Below are 12,690 nucleotides of genomic sequence, written 5' to 3' on the forward strand. Positions count from 1 at the left end.
AGTACAGTCCAACCTTGGGTCCGAAACCAAGTTGAAGTCTCCCAATATCACCAAACACTGCCCTCCAATATGCAAACATGTCTGAATTAGTGAGTGAAAAATTTTGGGATGCTGTTGGTTAGGGCCATAGACAACTAGCAAGTAAAACTCTATACCCTGCAACCATATCCAAAGTATAATAAATAGTTGCCTTGTATTCCCTTAGCTACCAGGGACATTTTGTATGTATTGCCTTTCCTAAATAACAACGCTACTCCCCACTTCCTAACCTGGGGAGAAGCCGCGAAAACTTCCCCTACCCATGATTTCTGTAGCTTCTTGTGTTCCAAATCTGTGAGGTGGGTTTCCTGCAAGCAAGCTATGTCAATCTTATGTCCCCCACCCTCCGCCTCAAACCGCCCTTTACCATCGTCCCCCCCCCCCCCAATAGGACACATACTCGACCACATCTTGCTTACATATAGCTCTCAACTCATTCAACAACCACGCTGCTCTCAAAAGTCCACAACTAGCCCATCCCATAATTACCCCATGGTCGTGGAGATAATCACCCCGATGTGTGTCCCCATGTATCTCAAGGGTATTCAGATTTTGGCATAACTTAATTTTCTACCCGACTCCCACCCATCCCCCCAAGCCAACCCTATTCTCCTAAACCCCCCAAACTTCCCCATACTATTTTCACAGGCACCAATTACCCGTGGAAATGAGAGATCTACTTAGATACTAAGGACCCTCAACCCCAAACAGCCATTATTCATATAAACTTACTCACCCCTACAATATCCCTCTGGAAACACACAGTTAAACAAGTACAATTGGCATACCAAGATTTCTATGCGTTTTCAGCCGCATCAAAACGGCCCCTCTCAACGAGGAAGGCCTTCGCCTCAGTCACTGATTTAAAGTTATGCCAGTTATCCTGGCTCAGGATCCTCATTTGCGCTGGGTAAGAGACCATAAGTTTAACATTCTTTTTTATAAGCAATGAACATAATGGATGGAATTGGCGACATTGTTCTTGCACTGCTTGCGAGAAATCAACACTCTCTGATCTTCATACTGTAAGTTTTCTCTTTGCAGGCGGAATCCCATTAGAATTTCAATCTTATGCCTGTAGTTAAGGATTTTCACTATCACTATTGGCATTGAAGGAAGTGAAACTAGGAAATCAAGTACGCTAGCGTTTAACTATAGAAAAGGTGATTACGACAAAATGAGAAAAATGGTAAAAAAAAGACTGAAAGGAGCAGCTCGCAGAGTAAAAAACTTGCATCAGGCGTGGATGCTGTTTAAAAACACCATCCTGGAGGTTCAGGACAAATATATTCCACGTATTAGAAAAAAGGGAAAAAAGACTAAACGTCAGCCGGCGTGGCTAAACAGTAAGATAAAGGAAATCATTAGAGCCAAAAAACAATCCTTCAGAAAGTGGAGAAGAGAACCAACTGAAAGTAACAGGATAGATCATAAGGAATGCCAAGCCAAATGCAAAGCGGAGATAAGGAGGGCAAAAAAGGACTTTGAGAAGAAATTAGCGTTAGAAGCAAAAATACATAGTAAAAATTTTTTTAGATACATTAAAAGCAGGAAACCGGCCAAAGAGTCGGTTGGGCCGCTGGACGAAAATGGTGTTAAAGGGGCGATCAAGGAGGACAAAGCCGTAGCGGAGAAATTAAATGAATTCTTTGCTTCGGTCTTCACCGAGGAGGATTTGGGGGGGACACCGGTGCCGGAAAGAATATTTGAAGCGGGGGAGTCGGAGAAACTAAACAAATTCTCTGTAACCTTGGAGGATGTAATGGGTCAGTTCAGCAAGCTGAAGAGTAGTAAATCACCGGGACCTGATGGTATTCATCCCAGAGTATTAATAGAACTAAAAAATGAACTTGCGGAGCTACTGTTAGAAATATGCAATCTGTCCCTAAAATCGAGTGTAGTACCGGAAGACTGGAGGGTAGCCAATGTTACTCCGATTTTTAAGAAGGGTTCCAGAGGAGATCCGGGAAATTATAGACCGGTGAGTCTGACGTCGGTGCCGGGCAAGATGGTGGAGGCTATTATTAAGAATAAAATTGCAGAGCATATACAAAAACATGGACTGATGAGACAAAGTCAGCACGGATTTAGTGAAGGGAAGTCTTGCCTCACCAATCTAATGCATTTTTTTGAGGGGGTAAGCAAACATGTGGACAATGGGGAGCCGGTTGATATTGTATATCTGGATTTTCAGAAGGCGTTTGACAAAGTGCCACACGAAAGACTCCTGAAGAAATTGCAGAGTCATGGAATCGGAGGTAGGGTATTATTATGGATTAAGAACTGGTTGAAAGATAGGAAGCAGAGAGTAGGATTGCCTGGCCAGTATTCTCAGTGGAGGAGGGTAGTTAGTGGGGTCCCGCAGGGGTCTGTGCTGGGTCCGTTGCTTTTTAATGTATTTATAAATGACCTAGAGATGGGAATAACTAGTGAGGTAATTAAATTCGCCGATGACACAAAATTATTCAGGGTCGTCAAGTCGCAGGAGGAATGTGAACGATTACAGGAGGACCTTGCGAGACTGGGAGAATGGGCGTGCAAGTGGCAGATGAAGTTCAATGTTGACAAGTGCAAAGTGATGCATGTGGGTAAGAGGAACCCGAATTATAGCTACGTCTTGCAAGGTTCCGCGTTAGGAGTTACGGATCAAGAAAGGGATCTGGGTGTCGTCGTCGATGATACGCTGAAACCTTCTGCTCAGTGTGCTGCTGCGGCTAGGAAAGCGAATAGAATGTTGGGTGTTATTAGGAAGGGTATGGAGTCCAGGTGTGCGGATGTTATAATGCCGTTGTATCGCTCCATGGTGCGACCGCACCTGGAGTATTGTGTTCAGTACTGGTCTCCGTATCTCAAAAAAGATATAGTAGAATTGGAAAAGGTACAGCGAAGGGCGACGAAAATGATAGTGGGGATGGGACGACTTTCCTATGAAGAGAGGCTGAGAAGGCTAGGGCTTTTCAGCTTGGAGAAGAGACGGCTGAGGGGAGATATGATAGAAGTGTATAAAATAATGAGTGGAATGGATCGGGTGGATGTGAAGCGACTGTTCACGCTATCCAAAAATACTAGGACTAGAGGGCATGAGTTGAAGCTACAGTGTGGTAAATTTAAAACGAATCGGAGAAAATTTTTCTTCACCCAACGTGTAATTAGACTCTGGAATTCGTTGCCGGAGAACGTGGTACGGGCGGTTAGCTTGACGGAGTTTAAAAAGGGGTTAGATAGATTCCTAAAGGACAAGTCCATAGACCGCTATTAAATGGACTTGGAAAAATTCCGCATTTTTAGGTATAACTTGTCTGGAATGTTTTTACGTTTGGGGAGCGTGCCAGGTGCCCTTGACCTGGATTGGCCACTGTCGGTGACAGGATGCTGGGCTAGATGGACCTTTGGTCTTTCCCAGTATGGCACTACTTATGTACTTATGTACTACTCTTGGTCAACTTCGGTTTTCAATCTTTTGTCCCACTCAGTGCGCCCTCTCCACCACCACAGGGCCCACTGAGTCGGATAACGCCAACTCTTTCGCCAGCCAGTTTTCTAGCCAGACCGTCAAGTTTTGATCTGGCACTCGCTCTGACAATCCCACGATTCTTATATTATTACGTCGTGAAAGTTCTCCAGCTTGGATACAAGCTCTACGATTTGTGTGTTTAGGCGTGCGATATCTGGGCCCTGTCCCCGCAAGTCATCTTCTAGCGCCGACACTCTCGCCTCCAGGTCTCCGGTTCTTATTCCCAAACCGTCTAGCCCCATTTGAAAATTTTCCAACTGTAAAGAGAGCGCTTCCCAGCATGGCTCTAAGGCCTTTGTCACAGCTGTTGTAAGTTGTGCAAGTTGGGAATCCGAAAATACTGTGGTCGATGCCAGCGGACTCTCCGCCATCTTGGAGCCTCCGCACCCGGGTTTATTCTTTTCTTTCCTCGCCGATTTTTGTGTCATCGCCGAAGGAGATTTCTCTAAGAATCTGTCTATTCAAATAGTACTTCAATAATAAGCACAGGGTGAGCAAAGTGCTGAAAAATTATGGCTTGTCAAGAGTCCCTGAGCAACAACCCGAAGCTGCTTCTCTGCATCACGTGACCTCGGTTTTGCTTTTTAAACCTAAAGGTGGTTGAAGAATTAGGTATTGTCACAAAATGTCTAACCTCATGCCTGGAGTTACCCCACAGCCACTCAGAGGGTCTATCCCCAGCACAGCTCAGGTCAGCCTGCACTTGCTGCTTGTGCTCTACACTAGTACCCTCCTCCCACTGATTGGGTCACAACTGCCTCTGGGCAAGTCTCCCACTCTCAAATTATCCCCAGTGACTTCTAGATTACTGGGGCAACACTCCCAGTAGTCCCACAGTTCCCAGAAAGCACGCACAGACCCAACATACAAACCACCAAGATTGTTTATCAGTCCAGGCAGGCAGAGTCAACAAACTAAACAGGTTTACTGTCACACTGGAACAATGAACAACAACAAAAAGGTGCAATCAGCAAACAATAACAGGTAACTGAAATATGGATCAATTATACATTAACTAAACATTCATATACTGTCTCAACAGTACCTGGGAAGATCAGGATATATAACTGTTTACAGAGCCTTAGCAAAGAGATCTGTCTCTCTCTCTTCTCCTGGGCTAACACTGAAACAACAGCCAACAACAACTGCTGGGTAATTTCAAACTCCAGGCCAATCAGAGCCCAGTCAAGTTTTTAAACATATACTGCTCACAGTAATGTAGATTAACTTCTTCACTAAGTGAAACTAAAAGAGGGCATGCATTTTTCTATAACAGCTTTAACATATTTCAAGCGGACGAGTTGGAGAAACTTACTGACTTCACGGTAAACCTGGAGGACATAATGGGGCAGTTCAGCAAACTGAAGAGTAGCAAATCTCCTGGACCGGATGGTATTCATCCTAGAGTACTGACAGAACTGAAAAATGAGCTTGCGGAGCAACTGCTAGTGATATGCAATTTATCCTTAAAATCGAGCGTGGTACTGGAAGATTGGAGGGTGGCCAATGTAATGCCCATTTTTAAAAAAGGTTCCAGGGGAGATCCGGGAAATTATAGACCGGTGAGTCTGACGTCGGTGCCGGGAAAAATGGTAGAGGCTATTATTAAAAACAAAATTACAGAGCACATCCGAGGACATGGATTACTGAGACCGAGACAGCATGGCTTTTGTGTGGGGAAATCTTGCCTGACCAATTCACTTCAATTCTTTGAAGGAGTAAACAAACATGTGGACAAAGGGGAGCCGGTTGATATTGTGTATCTGGATTTTCAAAAGGCGTTTGACAAGGTACCTCATGAAAGGCTACAGAGGAAATTGGAGGGTTATGGGATAGGAGGAAAAGTCGTATTGTGGATTAAAAACTGGTTGAAGGATAGGAAACAGAGAGTGGGGTTAAATGGGCAGTATTCACAATGGAGAAGGGTAGTTAGTGGGGTTCCTCAGGAGTCTGTGCTAGGACTGCTGCTTTTTAATATATTTATAAATGATTTAGAGATGGGAGTAACTAGCGAGGTAATTAAATTTGCTGATGACACAAAGTTATTCAAAGTCGTTAACTCGCAACAGGATTGTGAAAAATTACAGAAGGGCCTTAACGAGACTGGGAGGCTAGATGGCAGATGACGTTTAATGTGAGCAAGTGCAAGGTGATGCATGTGGGGAAAAAAGAACCCGAATTATAACTACGTCATGCAAGGTTCCACGTTAGGAGTTACGGACCAAGAAAGGGATCTGGGTGTCGTCATCGATAATACACTGAAACCTTCTGCTCAGTGTGCTGCTGCGGCTCGGAAAGCGAATAGAATGTTGGGTATTATTAGGAAAGGTATGGAAAACAGGTGTGAGGATATTATAATGCCGTTATATCGCTCCATGGTGCGACCGCACCTTGAGTATTGTGTTCAATTCTGGTCGCCGCATCTCAAGAAAGATACAGTGGAACTGGAAAAGGTGCAGCGAAGGGTGACTAAAATGATAGCGGGGATGGTCAAACTAGAGAAATACACTTCAAGAGTTAATAAAGACAATTTTACAGGTTTAAAACATGCTGTTCTGGCATAGGTATAAACTGTGTTTCTGACTTCACTCGTTTTGGAGTGCTTTGGGTTCTGCTGATCTGAACATCTGTTGTCTGGAATTTTGGAAGATGGAAATAAGAAAATAGAAGTTACTTTTGCAATGTGATGGATGCCTGTTCTGGTGTGTGCATGTGATAATCTTTGAATAACTTTTATACTTATGGCTATTCTGAACATGTGGCATCATTAAAGGGCAAACTTTTAAATGCCCAGTTGTGTATATATGCTAATCTCAGGTTTTTAAAAATATTTCAGACACATCTGTTTGCTCCCATGATATAACTGAATTCTATTATTCTGTCTCATTGTATTTTCAAATGTAGGCCACATTGAACCCAACTTTACTTGAGATGTGGGATATAAATGTAAAAATAAAAAATTTAAAAAAAATCCTTTATCCTCCACCTTTTAAGACACTGCCTACCTGCTGGATAGTGATGGCACAAGGAAAGCAAGTTTGGTCCAATGAAGACTAACTCAAAATAACATGTTCCTTAGCTGGGCCTTAGAATTACCATATTGAAAATGCGACCACACCATGCCTCTGTGGTTTATTTTCCACTAATAAGTTAAATGATTAGCTGGGTTTCTTGTAAGGATTATATAAACTTTGGGCATGACTAGGGACACATAGGTCAACACGCACGTACCTAAACGCATGACTAGGGACACATAGGCCAACAAGCACGTACCTAAATCTCCACTTCTCAAGCTGCAAAGGCCTAAAATATAAAATCAACCTATGCATCCAGCTTCTCCTATATAAGCACACAACTACTGAATGCACTACCAAACGTCATGAAAACAATGCATGACCTAACAAACTTCCGGAAATCATTAAAAACCTACTTGTTCAAAAAGGCATACCATAACGATCAAATTTCAACACCTGAACACTGCAACACAATGAAACTTATACCAGAAATGGACAAAACTTAACTCTTCCTCCTTGATTACCAATCAACTCTGTCAATCATGAACTCTAACGCAATACCACACTGTATTTCTCATACCGGAATTGGCTATCGCCATCAAGGTACTATGTAAGCCACATTAAGCCTGCAAATGGGTGGGAAAATGTGGGATACAAATGCAACAAATAAATAAATACATTTAATATCACAATTCCTCATCTACAGCCACAAAACAACCTTTTAGGGTGGATAGTGTTCACATTGAGCTCCTTTAATTATCAACCAGATCTAAGACTTCAGTTTTGGCACAGTATAAGTCATCACAAGAACAAAATAAAACCAACGGACTGCATTAGGGATTTATAGCCCATTTAGTTATGTTTAAACAAAAGAGATCTGCATATTTTGATTTATAAAACCACTTGCTCCAGAAACATGTTCAAAACAGAATAATCCATTTGTGTATCTAAAAGGTAAACGCTACAAAACAGATGAAGATGTGATTCCATGTGGTCCAATGAAAGGAGAGTTTAATTCTACTTCCATTTAATTTCAATATATTTCATCATATAACACTAGGCTTCCCAAGGTAGATTACAACAGTTAATATGACCGGGGAGTAAAAGGGGCACTCAGGGAAGATAAAGAATTAGCGGACAGATTAAATGAGTTCTTTGCCTCGGTCTTCACCGAGGAAGATTTGGTTGGGATACCGGTGCCGGACAGGGTATTCGAGGCTGACGAGTCAGAGAAACTTAATGAAATCTCTGTAAACCTGGAGGATGTAATGGGGCAGTTCTGCAAACTAAAGAGTAGCAAATCTCCTGGGCCAGATGGCATTCATCCCAGGGTACTGATGGAACTAAAAAAATGAGTTTGCGTAGCTACTGTTGTTGATATGTAATTTATCCTTAAAATCAAGCGTGGTACCGGAAGATTGGAGGGTCGCCCATGTAACGCCGATTTTTAAGAAAGGTTCCAGGGCAGATCCGGGGAATTATAGACCGGTAAGAGTCTGACGTCGGTGCCGGGCAAAATGGTACAGACTATCATTAAAAACAAAATAACAGAGCACATTCTAAAGCATGGACTGATGAAGGGATTTAGTGAAGGGAAGTCTTGCCTCACCAATCTACTAGGCGGGGAGAGTCTGCTAGGTACGGACGGGGAGAGGGATCTTGGGGTGATAGTATCTGAGGATCTGAAGGCGACGAAACAGTGTGACAAGGCGGTGGCCGTAGCTAGAAGGTTGCTAGGCTGTATAGGGAGAGGCGTGACCAGCAAAAGAAAAGAGGTGTTGATGCCCCTGTACAAGTCGTTGGTGAGGCCCCACCTGGAGTATTGTGTTCAGTTTTGGAGGCTGTATCTTGCTAAGAATGTAAAAAGAATTGAAGCGGTGCAAAGAAAAGCTATGAGGATGGTATGGGATTTACGTTACAAGACGTATGAGGAGAGACTTGCTGACCTGGACATGTATACCCTGGAGGAAAGGAGAAACAGGGGTGATATGATACAGACGTTCAAATATTTGAAGGGTATTAATCCGCAAACAAACCTTTTCCGGAGATGGGAAGGCGGTAGAACGAGAGGGCATGAAATGAGATTGAGATTAAGAAAAATGTCAGGAAGTATTTTTTCACGGAGAGGGTGGTGGATGCTTGGAATGTCCTCCCGCGGGAGGTGGTGGAGAGGAAAATGGTAACGGAATTCAAACATGCGTGGGATAAACATAAAGGAATCCTGTTCAGAAGGAAGGGATCCTCAGGAGCTTAGCCTTGAATGGGAGGCAGAGACGGTTGGGCGGCGGGGCTAGTGCTGGGCAGACTTATACGGTCTGTGCCAGGGCTGGTGGTTGGGCAGCGGGGCTAGTGCTGGGCAGACTTATACGGTCTGTGCCAGGGCTGGTGGTTGGGAGGCGGGGATAGTGCTGGGTAGACTTATATGGTCTGTGCCAGAGCCGGTGGTGGGAGGCGGGGCTGGTGGTTGGGAGGCGGGGATAGTACTGGGCGGACTTATACGGTCTGTGCCATGAAAAAGACAGGTACAAATCAAGGTAAGGTATACACAAAAAACTAGCACATATGAGTTTATCTTGTTGGGCAGACTGGATGGACCGTGCAGGTCTTTTTCTGCCGTCATCTACTATGTTACTACATTTCTTTGAAAGGGCAAACAAACATGTCAACAAAGGTGAGCCGGTGGATATTGTGTATCTGGATTTTCAGAAACCGTTTGACAAAGTCCTGCATGAAAGGCTCCAGAGGAAATTAGAGAGTCATGGGATCGGAGGTAGTGTATTGTTATGGATGAAAAACTGGTTGAAAGATAGGAATAAGAGAGTAGGGTGAAATGGTCACTATTCGCAATTGAGAAGGGTAGTTAGTGGGGTCCCTCTGGGATCTGTGCTGGGACCACTGCTTTTTAACATTTTCACAAATGACCTGGAGGTGGGGGTAACTAGCGAGGTTATCAAATTTGCTGATGACACAAAGTTGTTTAAGGTTGTCAAATCGCGGGAAGATTGTGAAAGGTTGCAAGAAGATATTGCGAGACTAGGAGACTGGGCGTCTAAATTGCAGATGACGTTCAATGTGAGCAAGTGCAAAGTGATGCATGTGGGAAAGAGGAACCCAAACTATAGATACGTCATGCAAGGTTCAGCGTTAGGAGTCACAGAACGAGAAAGGGACCCGAGAGTCATCATTGATGATATGTTGAAATCTTCTGCTCAGTGTGCTGCTGCGGCTAAGAAAGTAAATAGAATGTTAGGTATTATTAGGAAAGGGATGGAAAACAAAAATGAGGATATTATAATGCCATTGTATCGATTCATGGTGCGACCACACCTAGAGTATTGTGTTCAATTCTGGTCGCCGCACCTCAAAAAAGATATAGTGGAATTAGAAACAGTGCAGAGAAGGGCAACAAAGATGATTAAGGGGATGGGACGACTTTCCTATGAGGAAACGCTAAAGTGGCTGGGGCTCTTCAACTTGGAGAAAAGGCGGCTGAGGGGTGATATGATAGAGATATTCTTCTAATATAATAATTCGCACCTCCAACGTTCTGAAGCTGACTCCGTGGCAGCGAAGCTGTGTAGTGTTCGTAGGGTTCATAATCGCACTCCTGATCACTGCCCCACCCTCGAGGGAACTATGTATAGTTGCCAGGGAAAGAAACACGACGTCAGGAGCAGGGACCAACCACAAGCCTCACACTCACTCTCAGTGCCCCACCCTCAGAGGGAAGGTTGCTTATAATATTCACCCACCGGAAGTTCGTTCCCTCCCTCCGAGTTCCACGGTCGTCATCTGTCCCCCCCTCCCTCCCAGTTTCAGGCCCCCTCACTCCAAATTTTAAAACTCATCCAAATTTTTACCTTGCATGGTAAAAAGCATGCAGCTTGGCACTTACTTCAGTTTTCCCTTCTCTGTTTCTCAGCTCTGGTCCCACCCTTGCGGAAATAGGAAATGAGGGTGGGACCACAGCTGAGACAGAGAAGGGAAAACTGAAGTGCCGAGCCTGCACGCTTTTTACCATTGCTGCCGGCTGCTGTAACCCCAACAAGGTAAGTCAGGATGACTTTTAAAATTCGGAGGGAGGGGGCCTGGAACTGGGAGGGAGGGACGACCCTGGAACTGGGAGGGAGGGAGGGGGAACGCTAGAACTTCCCTTAAAATATTAATGGCAGCAGGTGATTACCTTGCTAGTGCCTGTTTCATTTCAATGAGAAACGGGCTCTTTTTACTAGTATAAAGTAATGAGTGGAGTGGAAAAGATAGATATGGAGCGTCTGTTTATGCTTTCCAAAAATACTAGGACAAGGGGGCATGTGATGAAGCTGGAGTGCACTAAGTTTAAAACAAATAAGAGAAAATTTTTCTTTACTCAGCGCGTAATTCAACTCTGGAATTCGTTGCCGGAGAATGTGGTTAAGGCGGTTAGCTTAGCATAGTTTAAGAAAGGTTTGGATGGCTTCCTGAAGGAAAAGGCCATAGAATGTTATTAAATGGACGTAGGGAAAAATCCACTATTCCTGGGACAAGCAGTACAAAATGCTTTGCTCCGTGGATCTTGTCGGGTGATTGTGACCTGAATTGGCCACTGTTGGAGACAGGGTGCTAGGCTTCATGGACCCTTGGTCTGTCCCAGTGTGGCGATGCTTATGTCTTATCAAGAAACAGGATATATTCACTGAAATTTGGCCATCTGTATTGAACAGTGTAGAAAAATAAGCACAAAATACAGAGTTTATAACTGCTTTTGCTACCAACTACAATAATTTAAGCTGTTTTAGTGATATTCAATTTTTATTTCATGATATTTACATCTGGTTACGGGAAGCTTTCAAATAAATTAAAAAGCTGTCCAATAAGTAAAAAAAAAAACACACACACACCTTTTCAGGCACTGCCTATCCAACTGGACCAGTTTTACACTTGTTACAGATAGACCAGGCATAGGCAATTCCTAATCTTTTGCTGTTCTTTTGGGTGTACTAAAACAGCGGTAAGCACCGCCTACTGGCTTCAGCTCATACAATGGCCGAGATAAGCTCAGTCACTTCGTCTCCACTTTATTCAGCCTTTGTGTTGTACCACTGACTCTGACCCCCCCCCCCCCCCCCCCCCCGGCTGTTCAGCATCTACTACTACTACTACTACTATTTAACATTTCTAGAGCGCTACAAAGTCGTCTCTCTTCCCCTCCAGCTGTTTTGTAAACTTGCCTGGGTCACAGGCAGTATATGCAATACAAGCAGGCTTCCTCAGAACCTTCCTGTAGCAGCATCAAGCAACGGAAACATGAAGTTATATCAGAGGAGACGGGGATGCAGTTGCAGGAAGACTAAGGATCTCAGGGCCAGCAGAGAAAGCCTGCTTTCATTACTTCAGAAAACGGTCGAAGGGAAGGGTGGGGATGGCAAAGAATCGGAACTCCAGCGTGAGATGCGATGCTAGCTTGACCCCTATGAGCTGCGGAGGGGAAGGAAAGCGTAGACTGGTGTAAATAACAGGCAGCACAGCTTGCTGCAGTTTTTAAAACTCCCAATGGTCAGTACCCTCTGCAAGACTTACTCTGCTTACTGGGTTGCACTGGTCCTGGTACAATTAAAAGTTAATGCGTTAATTCGCGCAATTACTTCACAGCCCTACAATGTAACCAAATCAAAACTCCAACCCTTCCCCCAACGCACCCTCACACGTACAACTAACACCGCACAGCCCCTGCTTCTCTCGCTTATTTTCCACCCACAACAGGCACCCCCGTCCAACTCTGATTCAGATCAGGAAAACTCCATACACCCTTCAATCCTAAACACAGCATTCCTCACTACCTGACTCCTTACGGGCGCATCCGTTGTCCTAAACTGCAAAGTGCCTTAAGCCCATAGCTACCCTGCCTGGACAGTAATAAATATACCACTGCCGCCACATCCCCACTGATTTTTCAAAGTAGAAAGCAGTAAGCACGTATATCAGAAATGAATAACAAGATTTGCTCCCCCAACCCTTACCCGCCTCGCAACACAGCAGCAAAAAAAAAGAAAAAGACTCGGAGTCAGCAGCACAGCAGCAAACACAGTATTAGAAGAAGAAGCAGCAGCCTGTCTGAGTACTGAGCATGCTCAGTAATAAACT

The 12,690-nt window shown here is 44.2% G+C and overlaps 1 protein-coding gene across 1 annotated transcript in view; it reads right to left on the bottom strand.

Annotated features, from left to right (window-relative positions):
• The window catches only part of TMEM160 (transmembrane protein 160), a 42,730-nt gene that overhangs the window by 29,784 nt on the left and 256 nt on the right, over positions 1-12,690 (bottom strand). The window lies entirely within an intron of this gene.

This window comes from Microcaecilia unicolor, chromosome 11 (genome assembly GCF_901765095.1).
Source record: "Microcaecilia unicolor chromosome 11, aMicUni1.1, whole genome shotgun sequence".
Lineage (NCBI taxonomy): Eukaryota > Metazoa > Chordata > Amphibia > Gymnophiona > Siphonopidae > Microcaecilia > Microcaecilia unicolor.